The sequence below is a fragment of the Petaurus breviceps genome, unplaced genomic scaffold (assembly GCF_028583685.1).
Source record: "Petaurus breviceps papuanus isolate PSGF00001 unplaced genomic scaffold, PetGlider_PUasm1.0 90510, whole genome shotgun sequence".
Taxonomy (NCBI): Eukaryota; Metazoa; Chordata; class Mammalia; order Diprotodontia; family Petauridae; genus Petaurus; species Petaurus breviceps.
Window position 1 is genome coordinate 4239305 of NW_027187267.1, and position 10461 is coordinate 4249765.

Below are 10461 nucleotides of genomic sequence, written 5' to 3' on the forward strand. Positions count from 1 at the left end.
CACTGGATGTGGCAAAGGTACTAACTTCTAGTTTTCCTTATTACTGCTATAATATACTGCGAGAAGTATCTTTAATAGCAGGGATACCCCCAAATCAAGAATTTGGGAGGATATGCTATTAAAAAGGTATTTACCAGCTAGGAAGACAAAGGATCTGGGTCTGTTCATGCTATTTGGAGTAAAAGGAATTCTGCACAGGAAATGGCCTTGGTGATTCCAGATCCATTTCACAGGTGAGAAAACTTGTCCACTGTTGCCAGAAATTAGTTGTTTGACGTTGGAAGTGGTGCCTGCTCAGGGAGCTGTCCACTTCTGAAACTCAGATCTAGGAATGGAGTTCTTAGCCTGTTTTTCTGTCATGGACCCTTCTGACAGTCTGGTGTAGCCTATGGATCCTTTAAATGTGCTTTGACCTTAAATGAACAATGACTTTAAATGTATAAAATACAAGGGAAACCAATTATATTTAAATGCAGTCATCAATACACACACACACACACACACACACACATATTTTTTAAAACTTCACACACCATAGGTTGAGAAACCTTGATCTAGAGAATGGGGTTATTTCCAAAGGAATATGAAGAAAATTTTTTTTGCATGACTATACATATTTGTTATAGGTTTTGTTGCTTTTACCTTCTCAATGGATGGAAGAGGGAGATAATTTGGAACTAGGAAAAAAGAAGAAAAGTCTTTGTGTTTTATATGTATATTTATATATATATGTATAAATTCAAATGTAAATTTATTTTCACAAAACAAAAAAGTGTCTTTTCCAATTTGATTCATTTTCCATAGTAACACTGGTATTCTTCATATTCCTTTGGAACTAAGAATTCAGCAAGAGGGAGGTGATGATTTAATCCAAATCAATCTAACAAAGTATTTATTAAAATGCCTATTATATTCAAGGCACTGTGCCAGGTATCTGGGATAGAAAAACATGAAAAACATATTCAGACCTAGATCTTTCTATTCCAAATCCAGTGTTCTCTGCTACATCATGAAGGACATTTCTAGGTAATAGTGCATCTAGAGGAGGGTGACCAGGTGTAAGACAAATAAACATAGCACACAGGATGACTGCTAGCACAAGTTCACTATTGATCTGGTCAGACAGGAAAGACACTAAGAAGAGGTTAATAATCTTACTTTATTCTAGTCTAGTTTTCTCAGGAGAGGATTGCTGATAGTGGGAGGACAAACTCCTACAGCATTCCCTAATCACCCTTCTTCCAGGGGCTGGCGAGAAGTGGGGGGCAACTACCCCTATGTCTCAATGGGATCAATCGAGACAGGCACAACTTGTGCATCCCCTAAATCACCTAAAGCCTCAGTGGGGGTCAGCTGAGGCACACACAGTATTCCAGCTTGTGCATTCAACCCTAAGGTTCCCCCTAAGCCTTGATGGGGGCCATTTGAGGCACACATAACTTTGTGCATTCAAATCTAAGGTTCCCCATTCATTGACCAATGACTGCCTGTTTTATAGGGGCAACAGACCAAGAAGGCATATTGCCAGCAATAGCCTCACAGGTTTACATCACCCCATCCCTGTGTCTTACTGTGCAGTTGCAGTAGATGTTTTTATTATTTATCATTATATAATGCTGCACAGGCATGGTAGAGATGTTTTGAAACATAATTGTGGATACTCATATCTAATATCTGGGAACAAGAGATTGCTATGGCTATGGATCCTGGGAAAACTGAACACTAAGAAATAATAACAAAAATTCACTTTATACACACTAAAATCCACCTTACCAGGTTGGTGAAAAGGATCTTGAGATCATGCCCCACAAGGATTATCTCTATGAAGGAGTGGAATTCAAAGCCTGGAGAAGAGAAGTCTTATGGAAAGACATGATGGCTGTCTCCAGGCACTTGAATGTCTACTAAGTGGAATAGCATTTGTATTTGTTCAGTGTGGCCCCATTGGGCAGATGGGCAAAAGCTACAGAGGTAAATTTGTAAGAAAAAACTTACTGTACAAGGCTAGATTTTTAAACCAATGGTCAATGTTCTGGTATGCTGGAAAAGGGGTTAATTGTTTCAATATGGGTTGAACTAAATGGCTGTGAGGTCCCTATTAATTCTGAGATGTTGTGGTTCTATTGTGAAGTCCGTTCAAAAAAGGACATTTGTCTCTGCTTTCTGTTTATAAGAAGGGAAATTTTGGCTGAGGGAGAAAGGATTTTGAGTTCACACTGTGGTGGCCCCATCCCCTCAGCTACTTGTATACATACCTGTTACCAGATCCTACCCTGTTCATTCCCCACAAACTGCCCCACCCTTATCAAGTGGGAACGTAAATTAAGTGTTCTGTAATTAAGTGTTCCGAGTTTCCTGGAGGTCTTTTTTAACTATCTTGATACTTCTCTTTCTATAAACAACTATTAGATTCTTTCTCTGCAGGCTGGGTTGGCATCATCAAAATGGATTCCGTTCAGTGCACTGAGCAGAGAAAAGAAAGCTTCTACCTCCATCCCTCAATATTTGGGTATATCTGTCTGAAGAGAAGGAACTTTGCTGTCCCTGGGACACATCTCAAAATTTCCATTCCCCTGGGCCCTCAGGGCTTATTTTGTAACTGACCCAAAATGTGAGCCAAGAAGATTAGACCCAGGCAGTGAGAGACTTGGTTTTTTTAGTTGATTCTTTTTTATTTTTAATATTTTAAAAATTCAATCATTTTAATATTATTTTCTTTTAAAAATTTGAGTTCCAAATTTGCTTCCACCTTCCCCTCTCTGACTCAGGGAAAGCAAGCAAAATGATATAAATTTAATTATGTGATATCATACAAAACATATTTCCATATTAGCCATATCACGAAAAAGCAAAGAAAAAAACAAAGCAAGAAAGTTATACTTTAATTTGCACTCAAAGTTCATCAGTTCTTTCTCTGGAGGTGAATAGCATTTTTTCATCCCAGGTCCTTTGGAATTGTCTTGGATCATTATGGTGATCAAAGTAGCCAAGTATTTTACAGTTTTTAAAGAAACCAATTTTTTTTCTGTTATTTTCCTCAATTACATGTATTTTTTTTTAAAAAAGAATTCATTTATAAAAATTTGAGCTCCAAATTCTCTCTCCCTACATCCTCTCCTCTTCCTTGAGAAGGCAAGCAATTTGATATAGATTATACATGTGAAGTCATGCAGAATATATTCCCACCTTAGCCATGTTGCAAAAGTAAACACAGGCTCATTCCCCTTCGCACCCCCCCAGAAAAATAAATTAAAAATAAGTATGTTTTAATTTGCGTTCAGACTTCATCAGTTCTTTCTCTGGAGGTAGATAGCATTTTTCACCAAAAGTCCTTGATCATTGTATTGCTCAGAATAGCTAAATCATTCACAGTGGATCATTGTACAGTATTACTGTCACTGTGTACAATGTTCTGGTTCTCCTTAATTCATTTTGCATCAATTCATAGATATCTTCCCAGGTTTTTCTGAAAGCATCCTGCTCATGATTTCTTGTAGCACAATAGTATTCCATCACACTCATATACCACAACTCATTCAGTCAATTTCCAATTCTTTGACACCCCAAAAATTGCTGCTATAAATATTATCCTGTATATATAGACCCTTTTCCTTTTCCTTTGATCTCTTGGGGATATAGACCTACTAGTGGTATTGCTGGGTGAAAGGGTATATACAATTTATATCCCTTTGGTCATACTTCCAAATTGTTCTCCAGAATGGTTGGACCAGTTCACAACTTCACCAGCAGTTTATTGTTGTTGAGGCATTTCAGTCATGTCTTACTCTCTGTGGTGTCATTTTGGGATTTTCTTGACAAAGACACTGGAATGGTTTGCCATTTCCTTTTCTAGCTCATTTTACAGATGAGGAAACTGAGGCAAACTTATGCCTGTGTCATTTTTGGAAACCATATTGCCTTCTCTAAACTCAAAATTACCAGTCACTTTGTGAGTCTGGCAGCACTTTCTTACCAGCAGGAGAATGGGCTAGTGGAGGGAGGGTTGGAGTTATTTTGAAACAGTGTAAGCCATTGCTGATAGGGCTTGGACTGGGTGGAATCCAATGTGGAGTTCAGTCTTTAATCTGCATTCTCAGCATCAGACATAAAATGAACATCTGGTGTGTGGGTGTCTTTGGGTCCCTCCACCCTGCCTCTCAGAAACTACTGTAGAGTTTTCTGGCCACAGTCCATCCTGTCTCCCTGACACCTCCTACTTCCTGTTCAGTTTATTGAACATAAATTTTTTTAAATGAGTTAACCTCAAACAGGAAAAAAAAATGTGCTTACACTTCAAAGTCATGTAGCAGAACTAAGAACAATGGGTAGAAGTGCAAAAAAGCAGATTTAGGCTTGATCAGAAAAAGTTTCCTAGCCAAGAATAGGCTGCCTCAGGAGATCATTAGGGGGTCTCAAAGCTGAGGCTGTATGACTAAATTGGGGATTTATTTTCAGAAAAGGGTTTGATGTAGATGGCTTCCCAAGTCCCCCCCAATACTGAGATGATGTAATTCTGCAATTCTGGGCCTACCTATCTGCCCCCCCCTCTTTTTTTGGGGGGAAGGCAGGGCAATTGGGGTTAAGTGACTTGCCCAAGATCACACAGTAAGTATTAAATATGTGAGGTCGCATTTGAACTCAGGTCCTCCTGACTCCAGGGATGGTGCTCTACTCACTGAACCATTTAGCTGCCTCCCCCTCCCCCACCTGCCCTTTCTGAGCAGACCGAGGAAGGGAGGGATATGTTCAGGCTCTGGTCCTTTCACTTAGTGAGAGCTGCTTCCTGGATCTCCATCCATCTCTGATAATCTTCCTTGACTAATCACTAACCTGGCCCATCTTGAACTGTGGTTCTAGACTTGTAGAATAGTAGAGCCAGCTGGGGGGCCTTAGAGGTTGTTTAGCCCAACACCTTCAATTTTCAGGGGAGGAGAATAAAGCCCAGAGAGATGCTTATCCCAAAGACACGCAGCACAGGCTCGGAGTGCACACCTTCCTCATTCTTACCTCCCAGAATCCTTTTCTTTTTCCAGGCTTAGTGAGGGGATTAACTCCTCTGTGAGATCCAGTCTGTTAGTATTCTCTGCCTCAACCCCGCTGTCAACCACCCCAAGTTACTTTGTACTTATTTATCTGTGTACGCGTTGCAGTCCCCTTTGAGACTGCTGGAGGCAAAGTGTGTAGAATGCTTGACCTGGAGTCAAGAAGACCTGAATTCAAATCTAGTCTCAGATATTTTCTACCTGCATAACCCCAGGCAAATCACTTAAGCTCTGCCTCACTTTTTGTCAACTGTAACACGAGGATAATAATAACACTTATCTTGCAGGGTTGTTGTGATAAGGGTAAGATAGTGTGATGAGGGGAGATAATATTTGTAAAACATCTGACATATAGTAGGTGCTTAATAAATGCTTATTTCATTTTGTCTTGAATGGAATATAAGCTTTTAACAGAATTATTGTTTCTTTTTTTGTCCTTTTGTCTCTAGCACTGGGCAGAGTTCTGTACATATTAGATGATACTACAGGCAACTGTAATTGTCTACCTCACAGAATTGACAGGATCAAGAAATACTAGATGAATTGAATTAAATTAAATAGTAGCAAAGCTAAATCTAGATACTAGGTCTAAGGGCTCCTAGCCCAGTGCTCTTTCGGTCTCTTTTCTTGGTAATTTCTTGTCTTCTCGTACTCTGAAGTCCTAGAATTCTACCCTAGAATTCTGGAAAATAGGAGTGAGAAAGAGTCTGATATCAAATTCCTTTGTGAACCTCAGCAGGACAAAGTACTTCAGCCACACCTGGACTCTTGTTGAAAGGTAATGGCTTGGCCAGTCTACCTTGAAGCCATATCTAATGTCAGATTTCTTTTGTGAGCTAGAGTCTTAGTTGATAGCTTGAGTGGATAATAATAGTAATAATATTTTATATTTGTATGACATTTTGTGATTTATTAAAAAGTACTTTCATATGTGTTATCTCATTTGATTCACTCAACATGCCGTAAGGTTAGGAAGGACAAATATCATTATTCTCACTTGATTAAATGAGGCAATAGAAGCAGAGTGGTAAAGCAAGGTCATAGAATTGTACAGTCCAGGGGTGTGTTGGAGTCAGCTCTGACTCCTGAGAGCTAAATTTTCAATGTGAGCATTTATAACTGGGAAAGATATAACTTAGGGCTTGATTTATTGCTTTGTTGTTCATCTACATTTAAGAAAGTGATAAAAAAAAATCAATAATTCAGATTGAAATTAAAACAATGTCACAGGCAAGTTTTTTTTTTTAATTGAAGGGCTGATTTTTAAACATTTACCAGTACATTCCTGGTTACACAAGAATCTTGGTTTCCTGATTCCCTACCTCTGTACTTTTTCAAATTCCACCCCTGACATTATAATTAGTTATGCCACCATGGTAAACACTTCACCTTCCTAAGCCTCAGTTTCCTTATTTGTAAAATGGGGAAAAGGACACCTTTAATATGTACCTCATGAGATTATTTTAAGGACAAAATGAGATTGTGGAAAGTACCTGATAAAACTTAAAATCAAATTTTAAAAATTGTTTTATTTTCATCGTTATGTATTATTATCAATCGAATTTAATCTCTCTCTAACTTTTACTCAATGTTCTAGTTATGCCCTGAAGGGTCAAGCAGAACAATCCTAGGTCTTCCATGTGACAGCCCTTCAAATGCCTGAGGACATATATCCAGTCTCCTCTAAGACTTCTCTAGGCTACAATCACCAGCTATTTCAATCAAACCTCCTAAGGAAAGGGTGTATTTATTAGTGTATATACAAATGACTGTTGAATGGATTCTGAAAACTTTGGCAGATAATTGGTGCTAATTGACTGTCCGGGTAGCACAATAGACAGGAAATCTGCCTGGGAGTCAGGAAAATGTGAGTTCAAGGACAGCCCCTGACACTCACTGGCTGTGATGCTTTGAGCAAATGATCAAACCTCCCCTTGACCCAGGAAACTCTTAAGACTGTAATTTACAGAGCAGGAGCTCATCTGCTTTGGTAGAGGGAGTTTTTCTGCTAGGAGTTCCCTATATCAGTGATATCACAGGTTCAGACCAAAATAAGAAAACCATTTCCTTTATTCCTCTGGGGAATTCTACCTTACATCAAGAAATAAAAATAAATACCATGTTTATGCCTTACTCTTTCTGTAAATTCTGAATTTCCCTTGAGATTTGTCAGTTCCCCAAATGCAAGGGACCGTGTTTCCTTTCCATCTGCCTTTCCCACTGACCACCTAAGCTTCTACTCCAGTGCCTTGTACCTCAGTACAAGGCCATTGACTGACTGGAAGCAGAGACAGAGAGAGAGAGAGAGAGACAGACAGACAGACAGAGACAGAGAGACAGAGACAGAGAGACACAGAGACACAGAGAGACAGAGAGAGAGAGACAGAGAGACAGATACAGAGCGAGAGACAGAGAGACAGAGAGAGACAGACAGAGACAGAGAGACAGAGAGAGACAGACAGAGAGAGAGACAGAGAGACAAAGACAGAGACAGAGACAGAGAGAGAGTTGTGAATAAAGGGTTGTGGGGTAGTACTAAGAGCCCTGGTGTAGGAATTCAATCGACCTTGGTCCTAGTCCTGATCTTGTCACTAACCAACAATGTGACTATGGGCAATCTGCTAAAACAATAACATCTCACATTTATATCGTACTTTAAGATTTACAGAATACTCTCTCCTGGCCGCCCCCCACCCCTGCAACGTAGGTGATGCAAGTGTCACCCCCATTTTGTAGGGAACTTAAGCTCAAAGGGGTTATATATTGTGAATTACTTAAAAGTCACACACAACTAGAAGTATATCAGAACTGAGATTTAAATCCAGATCTCTTGGATCCAAGACTAGTATCTGTTCTACTGTTATTTAACTGCTGAGGCTTTGCTTAATTAAACTGTAAAGTGAGGGTTGAACTAGAATCAGGGATTCTTCACTTTTTCATGTTGTGTGTGTGTGTGTGTGTGTATGTGATGAAGCCAATGGTCTTGGAATGTTTTCAAATTCATAAGATAAAATGAACAAGATTAAAAAGGAAATTAATTATGTAGAAAAACAGCTACCAAAATATAAAACAAAACCAAACTCAAGTTTACAGACATCAGGTGAGAACCCTTGACTTAGATGTTCTCTAAACTCCCTTCTAGATCTGACCAAACTATAATTCTGCCTCAGACACCTTACTGTGTGACTTGGAGAGATGTGTATATTCTCATTGGGCTTCATTCTGTGTCTCCATCCAATGACATTTTACACTATGTTGTCCTGGACCAGGGAGATCTGAACACATCTGTATTACTGTATTCAGTTCTGGGTATCACATTTTAGGAAGGACATTCATAAGCTGGAGACCATCTAGGGGAGAGCAGAATGATGAAGGGCCTCTAGTCCATGCTTTCTGAGTATCAGATGAAAGAACTGGGATGAAAGAAATAGAGAAGACTTCTTGGGGAAATAGGGAAGACTTCTATAGCTCTCTTCAAGTATTTATTTGAAGGGCTGTTAAATGAAGTAGAGAATAGGCCTGATCTCAGACAGAAGAACTGGGCAAAAAGAGTAGAATTTGCCAAGAGGCATATTTAGGCTTAATATCATGAAACAATGTCTATCAATTAGAATTATGTAAAAGTGAAAATGGCTGCCTTAAAAAGCAGCAGGTTCCCCCTCCCTAGAGGTCTTCCAAAACAAGCTGGATGACCATTTGTTGGGTCTGATGCAGAGGGGATTTTTGCTTAAGTATTGGCCTAGGTGACCTCTAAGGTGCCTTCTAGCTCTGAGATTCTTTGAGTCTGAGAAGGGCTTTTCTGGTTTATTTAATTTGGGGAGAATCCCTTTGACTAGGTTCACTGTGGGAGTAGGAAGAACTTTTCCTTGGAGTGAGGGAGATGGTGAACCTAAAGGAGGAGGAGGAGGCTTCAGACTTATCATCTGGGTCATTGTTAGCTCCTGTAGTAGATTTGGGAGTTCCAGAATGTTGAAGCTGGTAGGGATCTTGGAGAGGATTATCTAGGGGGGGTGTCCTGGTATGTCTAGAAAACTGGTATAAAATTTAAATAGAAATAGGGCCACTAATCCTCATAAGCCATGTGTTGACATAGTATTGAAATGTAATGTTATCTGTGTTTTATTGTATTTTTATTTATTTTGTTAGTTATTTACAATTAAAAATTATTTTGGAAGCAATGAGGTTAAATGACTTGCCCAAGGTCAGATAGCTAGTAAATGTCTGAGGCTGGATTTGAACTCAGGTCCTTCCAACTCCAGGGCTGATGCTCTGTCCACTGTATCACCCGGCTGTCCCATCTCAAATAAATTTTAATCTGGTTCCTGTCATACTCAGGAGTGTTTGTGGGTTGGCAGGCCAGTGTGTTTGACATTTCTGATCTAGTTGTTCAGACATGTGCTAGTAGATTTTAACAACTGACTCGGAAAAAAATATATTCCTGACACACTTTTAAGTTTAATCTGCATGATTAACATTTCCTTAATCACTTTTAAAAGTCTAGATAACTGACAAAACAATAAATCTAGCCCTGGTTTGTAACATTTGCTAATTCTGGAGGGGGTAAATGCTCATTAGGGAAGCTAGTTGGTGCAGTGGATAGAATGTTGACCTGGAATTAGGATGACCTGAATTCAAATTTGACCTCAGACATTTACTAGCTCTGTGACCCTGGGCAAGTCATTTAACCCTGTTTGTTTCAGTTTCCTCATCTATAAAATGAGCAAGAGAAGGAAATGGCAAACTATTTCTGTATCTTTTCCAAGAAATCCTCAAATGGAATCATGAAGAGTCAGGCATAACTGAACAACAACAACAAAAATGCTTATACTGAGAACTTAATAATTAGCTGCTGGCTAGGCCTACCCTCTTGTTTTTCAGATGAGGAAACTGGGAAGAAAACGGATTTACTCAAATTCACACATTTGTATTTTTGGAAACGGACATGCTTTTGAAGACCTCAACGTTTAAAGCAATGAATCTTTTTAAAAAATTTATTTATTTGCTTTTAGTTTACAACATTCAGTTCCACAAGTTTTTCAGTTCCAATTTTTTCCCCCTCCCTCTCCTCTCCCTGCCCCCCTCCATGGTGGCATGCAATCTGATATAGGTTCTAAAACACTTTCACATTAAATACTAGTCAAGTTGTAAAGAATTATAACCAATGGAGTGAACAAGGAAGAAGAAACAAAACAAAACAAAACAAAAAAGAGAGAGAGAGCAAGTAGTTTGCTTCAATCTGCATTCAGACTCTGTAGTTCTTTCTCTGGATGTGGATAGCCCTTTCCATCATGAGTCTTTTGGAGTTGTCATATAGCCTTGTATTGCTGAGAGGAGCCCCAGTCTATCAAAGTTAGTCATCCCAGATACAATGTGTCTGTAATTATGTACAAAATATTCTCCTGGTTCTGCTCCCCTCTCT